General features: G+C 41.8%; 1 long non-coding RNA gene across 1 annotated transcript in view; it reads left to right on the top strand.

The window, feature by feature from the left end:
• The first annotated feature begins 1,441 nt into the window (after positions 1–1,441).
• LOC142013928 (uncharacterized) overlaps positions 1,442–22,355 on the top strand; it is a 118,537-nt gene continuing 97,623 nt past the window's right edge. Inside the window, exon 1 of the long non-coding RNA XR_012645827.1 lies at positions 1,442–1,512. This is a non-coding gene — a long non-coding RNA (uncharacterized LOC142013928). The remainder of the gene's footprint in view (positions 1,513–22,355) is intronic.

The following is a 22,355-nucleotide window of genomic DNA, read 5'->3' as shown; positions in this document are numbered from 1 at the left end:
TCTGTGCCTTAAATATTGAGTCTGTTCTGGTCTGGCTATGGTCTGAAGAAGTGGGTCTGTCCCACGAAAGCTCACCTAATAAACTATTTTGCTAGTCTTTAAAGTGCTACTTGACTGCTTTTTGTTTTGTTTCAAAATTAGAATGTGTGTTTTAGATAAAGGAGGCCTTTTGAAGAATTTATATCAAAACTATGTCTGAAGATCCAAGCATTTAAGGCTAAAGCTGATACTCAGACTAAGCATCTACAAATCTATGCAAAGAATTTTTAGAGCTGTGATTTTCTAATCCCCAAAACCAAACTACTGGAATGTTTAAAGCACATTTTAAACTAAGGTCCTGTAGACATATTATACAAATCCACACCTGTTTTTGTCAGTAAATTCAGAAACTGACGGTATATGTGAATAATATTGAATGCATTGATTATAAAATGTTACCATCTCTGTCATGAATGAATGCAGGGAAAGGGTTAATCTTTAGAGGGCTATTTCTGTGGGGGTGGTCAGGTATACCAATAGGAGGGAGAGAAATTCTTTTGAACTGAGAACAATTGCAATCTGAGGGGGTCTTTGTGTGTCTGATGCAGAGGGAATGGACAGAAATGATTGATCTTCCACAGCTGGAATGAATCCAGTAAATCTCCTGGTCATCTCATAATCGCTATACGTATGTAAGTAGAAAGGAAATGTTTAGTTAGATACACTCAGGTTATGTTTATTTTGGAATTGGGACTCCTCAGGCTGGCTAATGATTGTTCTTTCCCCTGTACTTTGTAACTTCTAAACTGAATCCCAGGGTAGTCATTCTCTGTGCTGCAACCAGAATATTTTTGTTGTTTTATTACATCTAGCAGCTAAGTATGGTTAGTTATTTCCTTAGTATTTTTCCATCTCTTGTTTTGTGACTAACTTACTTTTTTTAAGGTAAAGATTTGATTCCTGTCTCCTGGAGAAGGGTCTGTGTATATTCATGCCTTAGAGTGAAAGGTTAGCTATCACATTACCGTTCTTTGTTTCCAAACTCTCTCCTGAGGGAGAGCTAACAGCTTGGAGTTTATACCACAGGGAAACATCCCAACTGTGTCTTCCCGGGTTAAAGGGGAGTTTTCTTATTTGTCTGGTGGCAGTCAACCAACCCAGGATCAGGGAATCTGTGACTTTGGGGAGCTTATTTAAACTGAGCCTGTAGAGGCAAGGTATTAAGGTTTTTGAAGGCTCCCACTTTCTGCACTCAGGGTGTCAGAGTGGGGAGGCAGCCCTGACAATCTTCTAAAAACCATGTGAGGGAAGAGTAACTTTCTTAATGGAAATGTATGCAGCATAGTATATAACTTTTTAATTTTCACATCTGCTGTGACTGAGAACCCATTATGTATGTTCCAACCATTCAGTGGACAGCTGTTTCAGGTCTATGAGATCCACACATCAGTCCATTATCTGTCAAAATTCTCAATGCAGAATGCAGCTGCATAACAGACCACTGAAAATATCCATGCCTTCAGGAGTCAGCTGGTAAGTTCTTAAACCACACAGTCTGACATTGTCATTGGAGTATACTGTATACTGGGGTATATAATTGTAATGGGGTATACTGGCCTTTTAAAGATAAAAGGGGCCATACAAAACAGCTGGATTAAACACTAGACCAGGAAATGGCCTGGTAGCAAAAAAGAGAAAGTGGCCCTTGGAATTAGGAGTTGGATGTGGGGGAGTGGCACCCAAGGCGTTCTTCTTTTAAGGACCTGGGATACTAAGCTCTGCAGCATAGGGTGTGGACAGGGCTCCTGTCTCCTCCAGCCAATTAGGAAGATCTTTCTGGAGGACAGCAGTGCTTAGATTGCTTTCTTCCTTATCACAAGGGAGCTACTGAAAGAAGGGGACTGTAGGGTTGAGTAACTGCCAGAAGGGGACTTTAAATTTTAAGGACTTTAAATTTTATCTGATGTTAAACCAGCCCCAGGCAGGGATTCTATTAGCTATCACAGAGACTAGGACATGCTTAAGGGGGCCTGTAAGAGGGGGCAGAGTTCCTGAAAAGCAATACCTGGCCATGAGGATGTGCTTGGATAGCAACCACACCATTACAGACAGAATGATTGTCCAAGACAAGATGCTTCTGCAGAGGATGCACTCGGGTGGCCCATCCATATATTGGCATGTGAGACCTTCTCCAAGAAAAATAATTGCAGCAACACAAGTGTCAGGGAAATGACACACACTTCTGGTGACAACATAATTTTGTCCCAAATTTTTAAAAACACTGTCTGTATTTCAGCATCTCCACTATGACCAGCAAAGGTACCAGGGGACTAGATCATGTTTAACAGTCTTCCCCAATATTACCAATCTCATTGCACAAGCACAGTAGAAAATGAATTAAAACTTGAGCAAGCGCCAGGTAAATGGGGAGGCACAAAGCATACAGAACCTCAGAATGTTTAAAAAAAAAAAAGGTCCAGAGAGAGATGAAGATAGGCTGTACTGCTGAGCATGAGGAGTGATTGGAAAAATGGAAGGAAATATACTGGAAATTATTAATATCTTTAGCAAATGGCATTTAAACAGTCAGTCTAACTTGTACACTATCAGCAGTCTTTGTGTAGCTGCCAATGTCAGCTGTCTCTTCCCCATTTGCTACCTTCTGATGCTCTGTGCTTGGATTCGTATTTGCTAGATGGCTGTCAGCATGAAATCGTAATGGTGATCAGTTGGAGAGGGTTCAGAGAAAAGCCATGAGAATGACTGAAGGGTTTGAAAATGTGTCTTATAGCAATAGACTCAACAAGCTAAATCTATTTCACTGAGCACAGGTGACTTAACTAGAGGTGACTTAACTACAGTTCATGAGCCCCTTACATGGGGAACAAGTACTTACCTGTCAGCCCAGTGGGGAAGGGTGTAATGTGATCCAGTGGCTGAAAGGTGAAGCTAGACAAATTCAGACTGGAAATGAGGCATACGTTTTTGGCCCTGAGTGTAATTAACTATTAAAACAATTTACCAAGCGTCAGGGTGGGTTCTACTTCACTGATGATTTGTAGATTGGGATTGGAAGTTTTTCAGAAGGACGTGCTCTGGGAATTATTTTGGGGGCTGTTCTTATGTCAGCAGGTCAAGCTACAAGATCACATTAGTCCCTTCTGGCCTTGAAATCTGTGAATCTATTAATCTTTCTTAAATATTTCACCTTCACATATGTAGTATCATTCGTGATTCAACATGCCTCATAGGCCTCCAGCACAGATACTGCCAAATGGTAGTAGTCCCCAACAGCAGGCTTTCATGGAACAATGTTAAAGGTACTTTCTTTTCCCTCCCAGAACAAGGGATGAATATGCTGCTCCTCTGTCTCTACTTTGTATATCATATGTGGTAGAAGGTGAATTTAAAGTGGCTGGAGATTAACACACAGAGGAACTCTGCAGGGGCAGAGGACCCTCTGCTTGCATAAGGTTGGCAAAGGTAGCTCAGCAGCCTCCTGCACCAGCTCCATCAGCAAACTCTGTCACCTCTAGTGTAAAAGGAGGTGTAGTGCGTGTTGAAGGCGTGGGGGAGTTCCTGCTGCCACAAAGCCCATAGGCTAGTGGCATAAGTTAAGGAAGTCTCCCTGAAGCTAAAACTCACTCTGGGGCCCAGTGACCACTATTCAAGCCATCAGTTGGCTCCCTCTCACTGTCATCCATTGTAGCAAAGCTCTCCTCAGGCACAGTGGAGAATCATGTCCTAAGTACTTGCCAGACACACCCAAAGAAGTACAAAGCTTGCACTAAAATCTTAGCTCAACTGTGTTGGGACCGGAGTCAATATTGGCTAGCTAGAAGAAATACAAACCTGGCAACTCTTCTTCACTGTGTGGGTGATCATTGGACCAAAAGTATGGCAGCAAAGGACACTTCATTAAAAGAGAGCATGACTATTAATGTAAAATCCCTCACCCTGTCAGTGAGGGTTTCTGCAATTAATTACAAGTGTGTGGGCAATTAAGCACCATAGCTTTTAAGTTAATGAAGTATTCCTCTGCAATCAGTTATTGCAGGCATGCCAGAGCATTTGCTACCCTTAGAAGTGCAACACAGCAGCAGGTGATTCCTATACCGCATTTCTCAGACTTCAGTTTTGATATTTGCAGTTCTCAAATACTAACTGGCCATGCGTGAAGCGCTACTACCTGCAGAGATGACAGCCAATCACTTAGGTTGTTGGCAAGCATGTTTTGAGCAATGGGTACTACCTTGTATGTTCCACTTATTCTGAGTGAGAGTGAATTTTAAAAAATGGGGCTGATTGAGAAGATCTGTCACAGAAACTTGGCAGACTTGTGCCTAGCTCATGCTGAGCCTTTCCCACAGTCTGAAATGCTTGTTTGACAGCAGTACTCTGATAAAGCAGCATACAGCACGGAGCTGATTAATAACTAACTTTTTATGAAAGTGGCAGTCCGGTTTTAAGACAAATAATCCCTCCCTGCAGAAAGAAAGTTAATTTGGCCAATGCTGGGTCTCCACTGTTAAGACCTTGTTGGGATTCCCTTGGGCTGAGCTGTTTATTGAGAACTCCTGATAAAGAATGATGTGCATAGTTGCTTGCACTGTTGAAATGTGTCTAATGAGATATGGAGGGACTTTTATAACCCACGCCATACAGTGGGTTCGATGAAGACTCTAGTGGTTCAGACATAATTGATTTCATAGGAAATCAACAACCTTCATTTTTGAGGTAAATGTTTATTGGATTCTGCTATCCCCCTCCCTGTTTATTCAGAAACTCACAAATTTGTATATGAACCTTGATTTTTTTTTATGAGCTTCATTAATCCAAATCCCTCTGTTATCTAAAATGCTTGTATGGCCTCAACTTCAGAATTGGTTTACACATTGGCCTGCTAAACCCAGAATTGTGAGTTCAATCCTTGAAGGGGCCACTTAGGGAGCTGGGGCAAATAGATTAAAAAAAAAAAGAGTCAGGGATGGTGGTAGGTCCTGATGTGAGGCAGAGCACTGGACTCAATGGCCTCTGAAGGTCCCTTCCAGTTCTATGAGATAGGTAGTTTTAAATTTTCTTCCCTGCTTCTTAAAGGATTGCTTATGCCAGATCAGTTGTGCTATGTCCTCTGTCCTGACACTGTCTGCAAGACAAAAAAATAGTTAGCAGTGTTGTTGTCTCTTCCTTAGGCCTGAAGAGCTTCGGTTCATCTTCCACCAACAGAAGCTGGTCCTGACAACAACAGTGTGTTTGACCTAATAAACTGTATGTTGTCTGTGAATGCTGTGGCCAAAGGAAGTGATCTATATTATGGTCACTTAGGATAATGGAATGCTGATAAAATACAAAAATTGGTTACTCTGAAATGACTGAGTACATATCAATAATATTAATCCTCACAGCAAAGTTCTAGTTGGTTGGAGAGCTTTAACTATCTGAACAAGCCAGGAAATACTAAGCTAATACTAAACTTCCATGAAATCCAAGCTGTATATTCACAGCTATGGAGACTAAATTACCTTTGCTCTGTCCTGTAGGAAAAAAAAATAGCTTTACAGCTTTATATTTGTGTGTGTGGCATTTTCAGCCATGATGGCTAGGCAGGAAATATTCCATTCTCAAACTTCCTAGTCTTTTAGATTTTAAATCTGTCTTTCTGAACTTGTTGTGCTAGAAGTTCACACCTTGGCACACCTAGTTGCTCTTCATCTCGTAAGCTGCTTCCGCAGGTTCAGCGCTGGCCTCGGGATGATCTCTTGCCAGGGCAAACCTGGGAGGCAAGACCAAATCAATGTCTGAGATGCCTACGTACAAATGCAAGAAGTATGGGAAATAAACAAGAAGAATTAGAAGTGCTAATAAATGAATACAACTATGATATCGTTGGCATCACAGAAACTTGGTGGGATAATACTCATGATTGGAATGTTGGTATTGAAGGGTACAGCCTGCTTAGGAAGAACAGACAGGGAAAGAAGGGAGGAGGTGTTGCCTTGTATATTAAAAATGTACACACTTAGACAGAGGAGGAGATGGACGGGTTGAAAGTCTCTGGGTTAGACTCAGAGGAGTAAAAAACAAGGATGAGGTCCTACTAGGCATCTACTACAGGCCCCCTAGCCCGGTGGAAGAGGTGGATGAGGCTTTCTTTAAACAGCTAACAAAATCATCCAGGGCCCAGAATTTGGTGGTGATGGGGGACTTCAACTATCCAGGTATATGTTGGGAAACTAATACATCAGGGGACAGACTGTCCAATAAATTATTGGATTGTATTGCAGACAACTTTTTATTCCAAAAGGTTGAAAAAGCTACCAGAGGGGAAGCTGTTCTAGATTTAATTTTAACAGATAGGGAGGAAATTATTGAGAATTTGAAAGTGGAAGGATGCTTGGGTGACAGTGATCACGAAATCATAGAGTTCACAATTCTAAGGAAGGGTAGAAGGGAAAACAGTACAATAGAGATAATGGATTTCAGGAAGGCAGAGTTTGGTAAACTCAGGCAGCTGGTAGGTAAGGTCCCATGGGAAGCTAAACTGAGGGGAAAAACGGCTGAGGAGAGTTGGCAGTTTTTCAAAGGGACATTATTAAGGGCCCAAAAGCAAGCTATCCCGCTGCGTAGGAAAGATAGAAAACATGGCAAAAGACTGCCTTGGCTTAACCAGGAGATCTTGCATGATCTCAAAATAAAAAAGGAATCGTATAAGAAATGGAAACTAGGACAAATTACAAAGGATGAATATAGGCAAACAACATGAGCGTGCAGGAGCAAGATTAGAAAGGCTAAGGCACAAAATGAGCTCAAACTAGCTACAAGCATAAAGGGAAACAAGAAGGCTTTTTACAAATACATTGGTAACAAGAGGAAGACCAAGGAGAGGGTAGGGCCATTGATCAGTGAAGAGGGAGGAACAGTAACAGGGAATTTGGAAATGGCAGAGATGTTTAATGATTTCTTTGTTTCGGTCTTCACTGAGAAATCTGAAGGAATGACTGACATAGAGAATGCTAGTGAAAAAGGGGTAGGTTTAGAAGTTGAAATAAGAAAAGAACAAGTTAAAATGTACTTAGAGAAATTAGATGTCTGCAAATCACCAGGGCCTGATGAAATGCATCCTAGAATCCTCAAGGAGCTGATAGTAGAGGTATCTGAGCCTTTAGCAATCATTTTTGGTAAATCGTGGGAGACAGGAGAGATTCCAGAAGACTGGAAAAGGGCAAATATAGTACCCATTTATAAAAAGGGGAGCAAGAATAACCCGGGAAACTACAGGCCAGTGAGCTTAATTTCTGTGCCAGGAAAGATAATGGAGCAGGTAATTAAAGAAATCATCTGCAAGCAATTGGAAGGTGGTAAGGTGATAGGGAACAGTCAGCATGGTTTTGTTAAAAACAGATCATGTCAAACCAATCTCATAGCGTTCTTTGATAGAATAACGAGTCTTGTGGATAAGGGAGCAGTGGTGGATGTGGTATACCTAGACTTCAGTAAAGCATTTGACACAGTCTCACATAATATACTTACCAATAAACTACGCAAATACAACTTAGATGGGACTACTATAAGGTGGGTGAGCAACTGGCTGGATAACCGTACCCAAAGAGTAGTTATTAATGGTTTTTAATCCTGCTGGAAAAGTATAATTAGTGGGGTTCCGTAGGGGTCTGTTTTAGGACCGGTTCTGTTCAATATCTTCATTAACGATTTAGATATTGACATAGAAAGTACACTTATTAAGTTTGCAGATGATACCAAGCTGGGAGGGGTTGCAACTTCTTTGGAGGATAGGGTCATAATTCAAAAGGATCTGGATAAACTGGAGAAATGGGCTGAGGTAAACAGGATGAAGTTTAATAAGGACAAATGCAAAGTGCTCCGCTTAGGAAGGAACAATCAGTGTCACACATACAAAATGGGAAAGGACTGCCTAGGAATGAGTACAGCAGAAAGGGATCGAGGGGTTATAGTGGACCACGAGCTAAATATGAGTCAACAGTGTGATGCTCTTATGAAAAAGGCAAACATGATTCTAGGATGCATTAACAGGTGTGTTGTGAACAAGACACGAGAAGTCATTCTCCCGCTCTACTCTGCGCTGGTTAGGCCTCAGCTGGAGTATTGCGTCCGGTTCTGGGCACCGCAGTTCAGGAAGGATGTGGAGAAATTGGAGAGGGTCCAGAGGAGAGCAACGAGAATGATCAAAGGTCTAGAGAACATGACCTATGAAGAAAGGCTGAAAGAATTGGGCTTGTTTAGGTTAGAAAAGAGAAGATTGAGGGGGGACATGATAGCAGTTTTCAGGTATCTAAAAGGGTGTCATAAGGCAGAGGGAGGGAACTTGTTCTTCCTTGCCTCTGAGGATAGAACAAGAGGCAACGGACTGAAATTGCAGCAGGGGAGGTTCAGGTTGGACATTAGGAAAAAGTTCCTAACTGTCAGGGTGATCAAACACTGGAACAAATTGCCAAGGGAGGTGGTAGAATCTCCATCACTGGAGATATGTAAGAAGAGGTTAGATAGATGGCTTTCAGGGATGGTCTAGAAAGTGCTTGGTCCTGCCATGAGGGCAGGGGGCTTGACTCGATGGCCTCTCGAGGTCCCTTCCAGTCCTACTCTTCTATGATTCTATGATTCTAAGTTGAGGTAGACATCTTCCATGCACACATTCTCAAGATTGCTTCATTTCTACTTACTTTGAAGTCCTCTAGGAACAGTCTTCTTTTGAGGATCTTCTTAGCCCTGTTTGCATTGTTCTAGGAGAATAATAATAAACATGAAAAATACAATGTAAACAAACTTTTAAAGTTAAAAAAGAGTCTCTTTGGGTGTGGATGAGGGTTCGTGGCAGCTATTCTTTCAGAACCAGTTCTCCCATTTAGTACTTAAAGATATTTGGACATTCTAGTTATGACAAACTATTCAAAAATATACATTGATTTAGGGTACTGCAACTGAGTGCCCAGCTCAAAATCTACAAGTAATTTTCAGAAGTGCTGAGCTCTTACAGTTTTCATCAACTGACAGGTCAGCCTGGGATGTTCAGCTTTTCTGAAAAAGTCAGGATTAGCATTCCAAAGATGAGTACCAAAAAGTGAATTTTCCCAAATTAATGGCCCTTTTTTAATACACCCATAACTTATTGGAAGATGTTTGTGTTCGTTTGCTTGCTTTGCCAGTACTCACAAAATGTAGCTCTGCTTGTAACTCAGGAACTGTTACTACATTTTAGGATTAAATGACCCTGGATTACAAGCTACTGTAAACAAATCTCACCAAACCTTTATTATTTTAATTCTGTATTTAATACTGAAGTATTCTGACCTATATCAAAGCAGTATTTGACAATTTATTTTCACAAGGAGATTGCTAATTCATATCACATTGATTAAGTACATTAGAAATACAAAGCAGCGTGCTAAAAGGCACCATAGTTTTAATGAGTCACATAAACATAATGTTTTGCCAGAAGGTCTAATTTACTGGTACTTTTAGCTCTGATTTGTAGCTGGTTTTGATATACAATAGAATGATTGGTACTTCGAAAATTAATATTTCTTGAAAAGAGTTTGGATCACAGCTTGTCCTTCTGTGCCCCACGTAGTCACCTGCGATGTTTTAAATTAAGTTCTCAGAAAGACACAGTTTGAGTTTTTTTAAAACTTTGTTACATTCTTGGAACTAAATAGAAAGTCACTACTGCTCCTTTTCATGGAAATATTAGCTGCAATTTGACTGTACCAGTACCAAGTCATCTGGCTTCCAAGTCCATAAAATTATTACAGCTAACATATATTATCATCCTCCTTATTTTGGATAAGCAGACATGCCCATAACAATGCAATCATCCAACTTCAGAGGGTTATAGCTGAGGGATTGTCTGTCTGCATACTGTTAATATGAACCACCTGGGGTGTAAATTCTAGTGCACACCAATGTGTCATATACTAACTGACCATGTGGATGCAGCTGATGCATACTAAAATTTCTTTTGTGCAAATACAAGGAATGTTTCATGCCCACCAGTTGGATCCACACAAGCTGGTTAAGTGTGTAACAAGCTGGTGCTCACCAGAAGTTACATACTACCTGTATATTGTGTCGATAAGTCCAAAGTAGAATAAAACAGTGTGGTACTCAAGCTTGGCAAGCCCAGATGTAGACATAGAGGATCTGTAATGGAATGACACCCTCCTTCCACATGTGCTCCCTTTTGGTCAAGTGTATCTAGTCTAGGGGTCAGCAACCAAAATAGCAAGAAGAGCCATTTTGTTCAAATTCAGTGAAAAAAATCAATAATTCAAGAATCACAATTCATGTGAACAAGATTTCATTAGCAACATGATCAAAACACAGATACAGTGTCACATCCCACAATGCACTGCACATATAAAAGGGGGAGTTATCCAACAGAAAAATATGTGGACAAAGTTGGCAGTGGGATTTGTTGCAAGGAAACATATTACTAATCCTCATTATGTCATTCACAGTTTTACCTAATTTCTGACATAACAAGTTGGATAGACCTATGAGGCCCAAACGATTTGATGGTTATTTATTTAGTGACCACTTATGAGAGGACAGTACGTTTTTATATTATCAGTAATGTGTTGCCAACATTTTAACAAGGAGCTCTCTACAAAAATGGTCTGCCTCTGGAAGTAAAGCATGTGACATTCACAAGAAAAGAGTGAGTCACCCAAATGCATCAATTCAGTTCACTACTTCTTCCTAAAAATATATCAGAATTCATAAAGTGAAATACCATGGAGGAATAAAACTGACCTGCTCAAATAAGGAGACCACTTACATAGCCTACAGTAATAATGGGTCATGCTGACTTTGTTTTATTGGCTATCATCAAAGAGTAGCAGTAGCTATGTTGGCAGGAGAGGCTCTCCTATTGCCATAGCGCTGTCCACACCCACAATTTTGTTCATGACACCAGCGTGGTGTGGTTTTTTGTGGTTTTTTTTTTTGACATCACTGACCAACAACCATTTTAACCAAAAAAAAATAGTAGTACTATAGACAAAGCGTGAAAGTCTTCAGTTTTAACAAACTCAGAGTATCTCCCCAAACATAATGCTGTGCATGCAAACATTTATGCTGGCAAAAGTTTTGTTGCTTGGGGTGTGTTTTCTTCAAGCCTCTGTGTGACAAGTTTTGCTGACCTAAGTGCTAACATAGACGTGGCCTTAGCATTCAGCCTCCTCACAACCTCATAGCATGCCTAATCAGATGAGCTAATGTTTCTCTTACTCTGACTTACAGTAGCCATGTCTACACGTGCACACTACTTCGAAGTAGCGGCACTAACTTCGAAATAGCGCCCGTCACGGCTACACGCGTCGGGCGCTATTTCGAAGTTAACTTCGACGTTAGGCGGCGAGACATCGAAGTCGCTATCCTCATCAGGAGATGGGGATAGCGCCCTACTTCGACGCTCAGCGTCGAAGTAGGGACCGTGTAGTCATTGCGTGTCCCGCAACTTCGAAATAGCGGGGTCCACCATGGCGGCCATCAGCTGAGGGGTTGAGAAACGCTCTCTCTCCAGCCCCTGTGGGGCTCTATGGTCACCGTGGGCAGCAGCCCTTAGCCCAGGGCTTCTGGCTGCTGCTGCTGCAGCTGGGGATCCATGCTGCAGGCACAGGGTCTGCAACCAGTTGTTGGCTCTGTGGATCTTGTGTTGTTTAGTACAACTGTGTCTGGGAGGGGCCCTTTAAGGGAGCGGCTTGCTGTTGAGTCCGCCCTGTGACCCTGTCTGCAGCTGTGCCTGGCACCCTTATTTCGATGTGTGCTACTTTGGCGTGTAGACGTTCCCTCGCAGCGCCTATTTCGATGTGGTGCTGCGCAACGTCGAAGTTGAACATCGACGTTGCCAGCCCTGGAGGACGTGTAGACGTTATTCATCAAAATAGCCTATTTCGATGTTGCTACATCGAAATAAGCTACTTCGATGTAGGCATCACGTGTAGACGTAGCCAGTAGGTGCCAACGGCCTCATTGGTATCTGATATAGAGACAGTTGGAAGTGTGGTACACAAAGAACCTGGGGTGAGACACAGGTGCAAGAATGGAAGGATGCAGGGAATCTATTGTGCATGCAATAAGCTCAGCTTGTCAAAGCTATGAAGTAGGTGACTCCCAAGTTAAAACCTTAGTTGGTTAGAGAGAGCCATCCTGGAGAATGCTAACAAAAATAACATTGCGAAAAATGCATTATTCTTAGCATTACAATCTGCCAAAGAAAAATGTTAAGGAGTTTCTGTATGTCTTCATCTTGAATGTTGTTTCCACCTTTCGCTAGTTCAGGGTCTGGTTATAAGATTTTTTACTAGTCTGCATTAAATAACAGTAAAATAAAATGTCAGCATCTAGCTAGGTACAGAGTTTATCACTGAAATATTTACAGGTGCCTTCTGAAATAACTTGTGTTACTGTGATATTCTCCTTGATCTTATCAAAATCACAGTAAGAACAAGCAAAATTAAGAAGATTTTGTGAACTGAGTATTTAGTTTCCATTTTAAAAAACACTGGAAAGAAGTAGGGAGGCTAGAAGAAAGACAAAAATGCACATGTGGGATGGGGACTAGCAGCTTTTCTGCTCCCAGCTGGGAGCATCAGGGCCCAGACACCAAATGACTCCCTCTTAATCCACTTAGAGTATATCTGCATTACCCAGGAGGTCAACTCACAGAGGGTTAATCTTCCAGGGTTCAATTTTGCATGCCCAAAAGGGACACAAAAAATAAAGTTATCAGGGTTGACTGTTGACCCCTGCACTCCTCCTCCTTGTGAGAAATAAGGGAGGTCAACGGGAGAGTTTCTCCCATTGACCTCCTTTAGTGAGGACAGCCAGATAAGTTGATCATAGATATGTTGATTGCAGTTATGTAATTGCCGTAGCTGAAAATACATATCTATGATGGACTTTAAGGTCTAGTGTAGAGCTGCCCTTAGACCCATCAACCAGCAGAAAAATCCTCCAGATGCCCACCATGGCCATGAAGACATGGTGACCAATCAAGATCCAGCAAGCCGGTTAAGAGGGCTGGCCTGCTTTTACTCAAGAGCAGAGCGGAATGAGACATACAGGAGGAGGAGGGGCCAGAGCCATGGGTCAGGCAAGGAGCACTTGCAGCACTATGTGTAGCCATGAAGAAGGCATTGCAAAGTAGCAGCACCTCCCACAATACATAGTGTCTGGGTCTACACTAGAGAGTTATGTTGACAGAAGGGGACTTCTATCAACATAACACAGAGAGCGTCTACGTACTTAAAGCATTCTGTCAACAAAGTCTCAACAGAACTCTGCATTTTCCTTGACAGTATTATCTCTCAAAAGTTTGAAGCATAACAATCGCTGGACATAGTACTGTCAACAAAAGTGCAGGGTAGACACTGCTGTTGACAGAGAGGGATTCCAGTTGCCAGGCTGCCCTCTTTGCAGAGCTGCCATTCCGCTTTCTGGCACCAGAGGGCAGTTCAGTCTGGCAGTTCTCTGTCGACAGAGCAGGTCGAGTGTAGGTGCAAGATGTAGAGTGTAGGCATAGGTTCTGTCGAGAGTATCCTGTCAACAGTAACTTCTAGTGCAGACATAGCCAGTAAGTTTTCATATCCTTCTTAGTAGCAGTACTACTGTTAATCATATCTAGTTCCAAAATCACAACAGACTTTATGGCAGCAGATAAGCTTCTATTTTCACATTTTAGAAAGAGAAGGGAAAATGAAGCAATAAAGAAAAGGGTCTTGCCCCATGTCACGTCACAGGTGACAACATAATTGAAAATAGCACCTAGTCACATTATTACCATCCAGACCAGTCTGTCTCTGAAAATTATTTCATAAAATTGGGCAAAATTCATCAAAAGTTTCAAAATTTGCATTTTTTGAAAAATGTATTTCTTTGTAGTTATTTTTAATTGGTCTTCATTCCCCCTCCTCACATGACCTGAGTGCTGACCACTGACCGTCACAGCCTTGGCACATGGGAGCAGAGGTGCTGCTCCTTTGTTGCCATCTCTGGGTGCCCAACACTTTCACGGGACTTGGATCAAGAGGCACATAGATAGAAGCTGGGAAGAAATTTAGGGCAGGACCTCCCAGTGTCCCCACCATTGGTGTTACTTGTCACCATCTTCATTCAGGGCTGAAGCTCAATGGCACACGCTTTCAGAAACAAAACAAAAAAAACCTTTTTGACTTTTTTAAAAAGATTTTCTTAAAGATAACACACACACACACGAACCATTTCACTCCGATTAAACCAAATCCCTATTACTGAGGAAAAATTGAAGAGATGTCTTTTTTCCCACCATTGCTATACAAAATGTATGGTTGCCCTTCAGCTGAGTGGTACCAGAATTCTGGGCCCTCTGCAACACCTAAGAAGTTGGTGATGAGGAGTTTGAGAATACTCTAATTTGCTTCATTCATGCAAATATATCACTCCTGGAACAGAAATGGCAAAACACCTGTGGACCAAGCACTCCTTTGAGAAATCTCAGGCCAGCACCAATGCTTGCTTTTCACAGAGGACCTCTGCCTCAAAAATTAATCCCAATCAAACAGACTCTCCTGCAACTTGCACAGCTTCCTGTTTCAGTATCTAAAACATTAAAAAATCCTAACACCAACTCAGTACACGTCATCCCAAAGTGACAACGCATTTGCAACACTAAGAAAAAACTTCAAGAACAACAAGAAGTCCTGTGGCACCTTATAGATGAACAGGTATTTTGGAGCATAAACTTTCATGGGCAAAGACCCACTTCATCAGGTTTAATTAGACGCATCTGATGAAGTGGGTCTTTGCCCACAAAAGCTTATGCTCCAAAATATCTGTTAGTCTATAAGGTGCCACAGGACTTCTTGTTAGTCTCGAAGATACAGACTAACACGGCTATGTCTCTGATATAAGAAAAAACTTGGAATACACTGTAAAAGTGTCTCACCTGGCAACAACTGCTGTTACTCTATCTTCCTACTAGGAGTGTACTAGATGGTCATAATAATAGTAGTGTGAGGGTTATATGTTCTCCCCATAGCCTCTGTATGACTCTTCAAGGCTTTGAAAATGGGGGAACTTATCAATCCACAAACAAGTGTGTAAGCTTGTGATGTGCAACTTTGTGCATACAGCCACGAGTACTGTACAAAGTGTATTGTCATGCACAGGACCCATTTACACACATAAACTGAGCACAAACTGCATCTGCATGCGTAAATAAATCCTGCCTTTTGTGTGTCAAGTAGTAATGCTGGTGCCAGGCAGTCTCCTGTGCCTGTCAATATGGCTGAGCACAAGTGGAAGTTGTTTTAAGGACCCATGGAAAATTTGGCCTTGATATTTCAACGGGATCCTAAGATGCTGTGGGGCCACAGTTCCACCAACGTCAATAGGATTTAAGGGTGCTCAGCATCTTGTAGGATTAGACTCATGATGCGGAGACAAAATGGCTTGTTCCCACCCTTGTCATACTGTATGTCAAGAAGTTTTCAGATGCAGGTTATTCCATAAAATTGCACCCACAGCGGCAGGCCCAGTTGTTCAATTTTTTGCTCAGTCACAAGAATGGATTGAATTGCTATGGCTCTTGTTTTATACATGCATTTTTGCCCATCCACTCACGACTCCATTTAAAAAAGATGTGGTCTTGAAACTCTCTTTAGATTACAGGTTATCTGTTACATGAATTGCAATTCTCTTTTTATAATATCTATAAAATATAAAACTGTCCTAATAATGCCACTGGCTACAGTGAGAAATATCACCCTATTGGAGCTCCCTAAATAGTTTTGTTGCCTTCAGATTTAACTTATATCACTGAATAAAAAACATGTTTTGATTAACCGCAGCATCTGAGTAGGGTCAGGCTGTCCTGAGCACTAGAAAAAAAATATTTTGTGTGGCCTGATGACTCTCTTCGCAACCTGTCTACTGGGAAAATAAAGCTTTATATAAGCCATCTGTAATATATCTTCTCTCTCCTCCAGAGCTGAGAGGACAGTTGACTTTTCCTAGGCTGCCTGATTAACAAAAGAGAATTCTTTACCCTTACAACAAAAAATAGTGTCAATGGAGCAGATGGAACATAAGACCCTATTTCAATTCTCTCCATTGTACTGGAGGGATTTTTCTCCTACTGTCTACCTTCTGGGATTCTGGCACCTTAGCTCCAGCAAAGAGAATACATGAGCAGGGTTTTCTGAGCTGTCTTAGGGCTTTGTCTACACTTGTCCCCAACTTCAAAGGGGGCATGGTTATCAGGCACACAGGAGATTACTAATGAAGTGCTGCAATGAATACACAGCACTTCATTAGGCTAATTTTCCCTCACAGCAGTTTCAAAGCGTCAGGCGTCAAAGTGCCGGCATGCGTGTAGCTGTGGGCACTTCAAAGTACCTTTACTCCTCAAAAGGAGTGCATGTTGGCACTTCAAAGTTTGAAGCTTCCAAGTTGCCGGGGGCAAAATTAGCCTAAAGAAGTGCTGCGTCCTCATCGCAGCACTTCATTAGTAATCTCCCGTGGCCCTGATTACCATGCCCCCTTCGCAGTTGGGGGCAAGTGTAGACCCAGCCTTAGTGTCTGAGGAGGCTAACTTAGGAGCTTTGTGTCTGAAGAAGGGGGTACAAATTCAGTTCATTCACTTTATTCATAGTTGTCCCTTAACCAGGGCTGATGAGAGACCACACTGGATCCTAGGGGGAGCCAGTTCTGGGCCCTCAAAAGGGGTGGGGCCTCAGGTAAAGGGGTGGTCCTCAGACGAAAGGTGTGGAAGTGGGAGCTAGCCTCCCACAGCCCTCCAGCTCTGCAGGTAATGGTGTCTGGGAGTCCCAGGCCCTTTTAAATCACTGGGACCTGAGGCAGCTGCTCCTTTCACTCACTACTGTCAGCAGCCCTGCCCTTACCACCTCATGCATAACATGACTTTATGCTTTACTCTTCCATTTAATCTATAGCTTTACTAAAAATGAGCAAAAAACAAGAAGAAAAAACATTGGTGAAGTAATTTGAAAATTTCTTCTAAGAGTAAATAATGGGTGGTAGCTCAGCAAATATTGAGGAATTTAATCTTAAAATTCACATTTTGCAAATATTTTCACTTGGCAAGTTTTTGCCTACAGATGTTCTCAAGTAGAACACAAAAATGTTCAAAAGCATGGCTGAATCAAAAATCACTCCAGAACATGTAAGACAAATATTTCCAACTATTTCTTAGCACTAATATTAAAGTCTTTGGATGAAATAGCATTAACCCATTTCCCACTTAGCGGTGGGAAGCCAACTGTAAAGCTTGAATTGTAGGGTTACAGATTAAATTTGATTACTTTACTAGTAAAATTTCAATTACCAACCTACAACCTCAGAACACAGCCTGATGCTCAGATCCATGTTTTGTATATTGTTCATCCTCAGTAATTAAGGCATCAGAATTTGGTTAATAGTTCTCTGAAGATTTTGAAATAAAGTCCACTCCTCTCATAGCTTTAGTAGCCTTGCCATGCTAACAGGAATGGTCAGTGAAGAAAAGTACTTTTGCACACAGCAGAGATGACTCAGGGTATATCTACACTAGGAGATTAGGTCAAATTTGTTAAGGTCAGTTTTGTAAAGCTCAGGGTGCCTGTCCACACTGGTACATGAAGTCAAAGGACTGCATCTGCATTTGGGTTGGTAGCTTCACCTTTGCACTGTGGGTACCTATCCCGCAGTTCCTGCTTCCCCCTTGCATTGTGGGTTAAGCTCCCAGTGTCTGACAGGACAAAAAAGTGCTGCCGATGGTTCTGGGTTTGTTTCATCAGTTCTGGTACCATGAAACAAGCTCAGAGTGGTGGAACCACATTGGTTTGCTGGCACGGGACAATCAGATGTGGGTACAAAACTTCCACATACGTAAGGCCATTTTCATAGACCTTTGAGAGTTGCTTTCCTGCCTGAGCTCCTTTATTTTCATGCATGCTGCTGGGCGTCCCTGATGTATCCTTTTTCCACCATGCCCTGAGAGATCATGGCATAGGTGTCTGCATTTCTTTTGTTTCTTTATCGTTCTGCCACCATAGTTGCTTCCCCCCCCGCACATAGCAATACAGTCATGGGTCTCCTGCATGCGGGAGCTTGCCTGCGACCCTGAGAATTCATGGCCAGATGTGCTGCTGAGGTATGCTGCCTGCTCCACTCACCAAACTGGCCAAAGAGGAAATGAAATTCAAACGTTCCCAGGCTGTTTCCTGAACACCTGGAGAGCAGTGGAACTGAAAGTGGTGGCCAGAGTGTGCATGTTGGGGCACTGCGGGGCACCTCCAGGAGGCCAAGAATGTTGAATTTCATGATGCTCCATTTGCAATACCCTGAAGTCGACCATGCCAGCTTGATTTTGGCATTACTGCTTGGGAAAAGCAGGAGTACCAAAGTCAAACTTAGGAGCCCATAAAGTCAGCAGAACAGACCCTAAAATGTGTACTGATTACTTAGAATATCGACCTAAGTCAGTTAAATTCTACCTAACATCCTAGTGTAGACCAGACCTCCGAGTTCACACAGTACCAAATCCTGTTCCTATTGTAAGGAGTCCAGGCAATTTACCTTACCAAAGAGTAAGATAAGAGGGAATTTGATCTGTAAGTACCCATGCAAGGAGAACTGTAGCATTTATTTCGTATATCTGTAGATGTGCAGACAAAGGCATAGCAAGAGCCAGTGGATTTATGCAGCATCACTTTTTTTTAAACTGAGCCTAACTATCCTTCCAAAAATATGCTGTAATTCAACCACAAATTACAGGACTAGATAGTGGTAAATTACATAGTGGAAAAGGATAATTCTCTCCATTGCAAAAGATGTGAGTGAAATTCACTGACCTGTTTGTTGTTCAGGTGCTCAGAATAGATCCATCATATTCCTTCTGATTTTCACCTTTGATTCTATGAAACGCTATTTGTCTTCAACGGAACTGGGAATTCATATGACTAAGATAGTTGCTTCCCTTACTACAGTAGACTGTTTCATATCTGGCATTCTATCATCCAGAACTCTCAAATAATCAGCATTTTAACTGTAAGTAAATTTTAGTTATGTTTTCCATAAGTACAATATAGTGAAAGTAAATACAGCAAATATAGTATAAGTTTGCAGTGTACAATACTCCTGTTGTTGGTAAATAAAGTACTCTGCATACCATTTTGTTTGTTTCTTAATATCCAATTTTTTTTCTTTAATGTCACAGTATCTCTGTTATCCAGAATATTTGAATATCCAGCAACCTCCTGGTCCTGTGGCTGCCAGATATTCATACTGTTGGGGTTTTTTATTTTAACCTGACTTTAATTATGATTAGATCACTCAAAATGTTTTCCTCATTCCCTAAGGATAATATTCCCAGTACGTATTGTGTTCATCCTTTCTTTCTAACGGATATCTTAAAGCCTGGAATTGTTCTAATAGTGTTATAATAACACCTTTTCTGATCAAAGATCAACAAAAATAATCCATAGTATTCTAGATTATGTTTAAGAAGAGCCTTTTAAAGTATAAATAATGTTTGATTTTGTGTTATGTTTCTCTTTTGATTTATCTCAACTAGTATCCTCTTGGCTCTTCCCTCTGTAGCCTAATAATCTTTCCATTTCAACCCCTATGTGTTCTCTTTTACCAGTTTGCACAAACACTGAATATATGATGTGTAGTCTCTTAGGACCAAATGCAACTCCCACTAAAAACATAACAATAATTCTTGTTGATTTCAGCTGGAGCTGGTCCTAAGTCCATTGTCAGATTTATTTGGCAAGATTGAATTTTCTTTCCAATCACTGGCACATGTCCCCAAATGTAACCTCTTCGATTTGCTCCCTGGGTTACTGGGGAGCAGGCAACAGTCACTTGTGTGCCGGTGTGCCTAAAGGGCTTAATATTAAAGGAAATCCTGAGTGTCCCAGTGTTGATGTTGGATAGTTTCCACCCCTGATTTCTAAAGGTCCGTAAAATGGCAGTGCTTCCACCTGGCTGGCCCCTGTACACACTTAATGATGTGCTGTTGGAAACCTTCAGGACTACTTATTCAAGTTATAATCCGGGTTTAACTCCCAAACAGCAGTTATAAATTGTATATATCTAAGACACCCAATTAGAATTAACACACACCTTTATTTAACAACTTACAAAGACAGGGGTACAGACTAAACATGAATAAAATCAATTAACGATATACACGGAAATAAATGAAATATATAACTAGCATGTACTCTGCCATCCGTTATCCCACCCCAGAGTGTACACTCTTTAGTTATCAAAGTTAGAGTTACTTGCTTGCATTGGCGCACAGCTGTTATTCCATTGGATAGCAGATGGCTTGGTGAGGGGTCTATGTGTCAGTCCAGGCAAGACAACAAGCTGACCAGATCCTCTGACCTGGAGCTGGCCTCCGCAGCATTTTAACAGACACAGATCAAGTTTCTTCTCTGCCGTGTCTCTCATTAGCAGGCTGCAGCTCCCCAGAGCAGTGCCTGGCTGGGGGAAAACTCCACACCTGCCCTGAAGTAGTCTATTCAATCAGCCTTAACGCTCCAACAACAGGGAGACCACCATCTTCTTCCCCCAGCCTAGCCCCATGGCAGTCAGAGAAGCCACTGCTTGGGCCACCCTTGGCAGCTTGCGTCAGGGACCACCTGCAGCAGTGTCCAATGCATCCGACCCCAAGGACTCCCTGGATCAGCAGTGGCACCAGTCTTGGGAGTGCTTAGAGCAGTGGTGGGTTGGCAGCCACCAGCAGCCATCCGGGGAGCAGCTGGAAAAGCAGTGGGTACATGGCTACAGGAGTGGCTGAAAGAACTGCTTATGGGTGGTTCCTAGCAGCTGGTACCACTGGCCCAGGGCCCCTCTCCAAAGCAACTGCCCACCAGCCGAGATTTAATCCTGAGTATTTATAGTACAAATCATGGACAGGTTGGGGCCATGAATGTTTGCTTATTGCCCATAACCTGTCTCTAATTTTTACTAAAACTTAATACTAAATTGTAGCCTTAAATATAAGCAACTGTTATAACCATCTTCACTGAGTGAAAGTATCATGCTTTTTGGTTGGTGGTTTTGTTTATAAGTACAATCAGCTACTACCTGACTTAAGTGTTTTCAACCAGTAATCCCATCCTTATCCACTATATATTAGAGAGTTTGTGCATCTGTCTGTCTGTGTCTATCCATTCGTCTCTGAGTTTGTTTGTTCAAGAACTCCTCCTAAGCATTGGCATGGCTTTTCCGCCAGTAAGATGATGTTGCTGCGTACCAAATTATTTTTATACACTAATTATTTTATATGTACATAAGGAAAAATGCCCTATTTGGATGGATATTTTTTCTCAGGAAAATAAGATATGGATGTATTTTCTGGAAATACCCAAAGTCACCTGTTGCACCCCAAGCTGTATCTGATTCCTTGATGGGCTTACTGAAAACAATTGGGATACAAGCTGAGCAACCTTGCACTCAGACAGTGCTGCACTAATGGTGGGAGGAAATTATTCAGTACTCTTGAGGCTGGAAGCAATGAATCTTTCTTCTGTCAATACTGGCTGCCTTTATCACTTGGCAGATCTGTGCAGCAAGTCTAAATTAAAAGCATTATCAGCTCAGTCAGCAGGCTGATCTCTGTCAGTTTTACTTTCCAAGCGGTTCCAAGAGGCAAACAAGTGGTGAAGGGCACTTCTGAAGCCAGTTACAACATTTACATGTATATTTACAGTAAAGCTTAGAGGGCCATTTTGCACAAGGTCAAGAAGCATGGAACTCCCTGGGTTGTGAGTAATGGAATGAATCTTTTACCAGTGGTTGTAAAACCATGAGTTACAAAGCACTTGCCTTGCTCGGGTTATGCTATATTTGTGGTCTAAAGAAGTCAATAAGCTATTGCATAAGAGCAGAGCTTCACAAGAGTGTAGTTCTAATTGTGTGTACATTTAGTGGTCTAACTTGCATGTGAAAGTACAGTAGTTGCATGACATTAGTCACACAAATATGCACACTCTGTTTTTATGCCCAAACCATGCTGGAAATCTGGCCTGAAATTACCTTGATAAATTTACTTTCTTTTCACTGCTGCTTAGCAAGTTATTATCCTATAGAAGCAAATGTTTCCTTTGGCTTTTGATTCTTTCTCCTCTTTGGTGCCTTCAATATTGTGGCTGTGATATTGACTACCCCAAACATTGTTGTGATAGCAATGGTCTTGGAGTTAGGCCTGTCAGGGAGAAGGGGGAAGGAGCCAGTTTACCCAGGCCATTTGACATACCGCAGCACTCTTCCAACTGTGCATGGCTGTGAGCAGGGGTGGGCTGAGATGCAGGTGGTGCTGAGAGCTGACTGCCTTTCCCCCT

Source organism: Carettochelys insculpta, chromosome 5 (genome assembly GCF_033958435.1).
Source record: "Carettochelys insculpta isolate YL-2023 chromosome 5, ASM3395843v1, whole genome shotgun sequence".
In the NCBI taxonomy this organism is placed as follows: Eukaryota; Metazoa; Chordata; order Testudines; family Carettochelyidae; genus Carettochelys; species Carettochelys insculpta.
The sequence above is the reverse complement of the archived record's forward strand: the minus strand, read 5'-3'. Positions and strand labels throughout refer to the sequence as shown.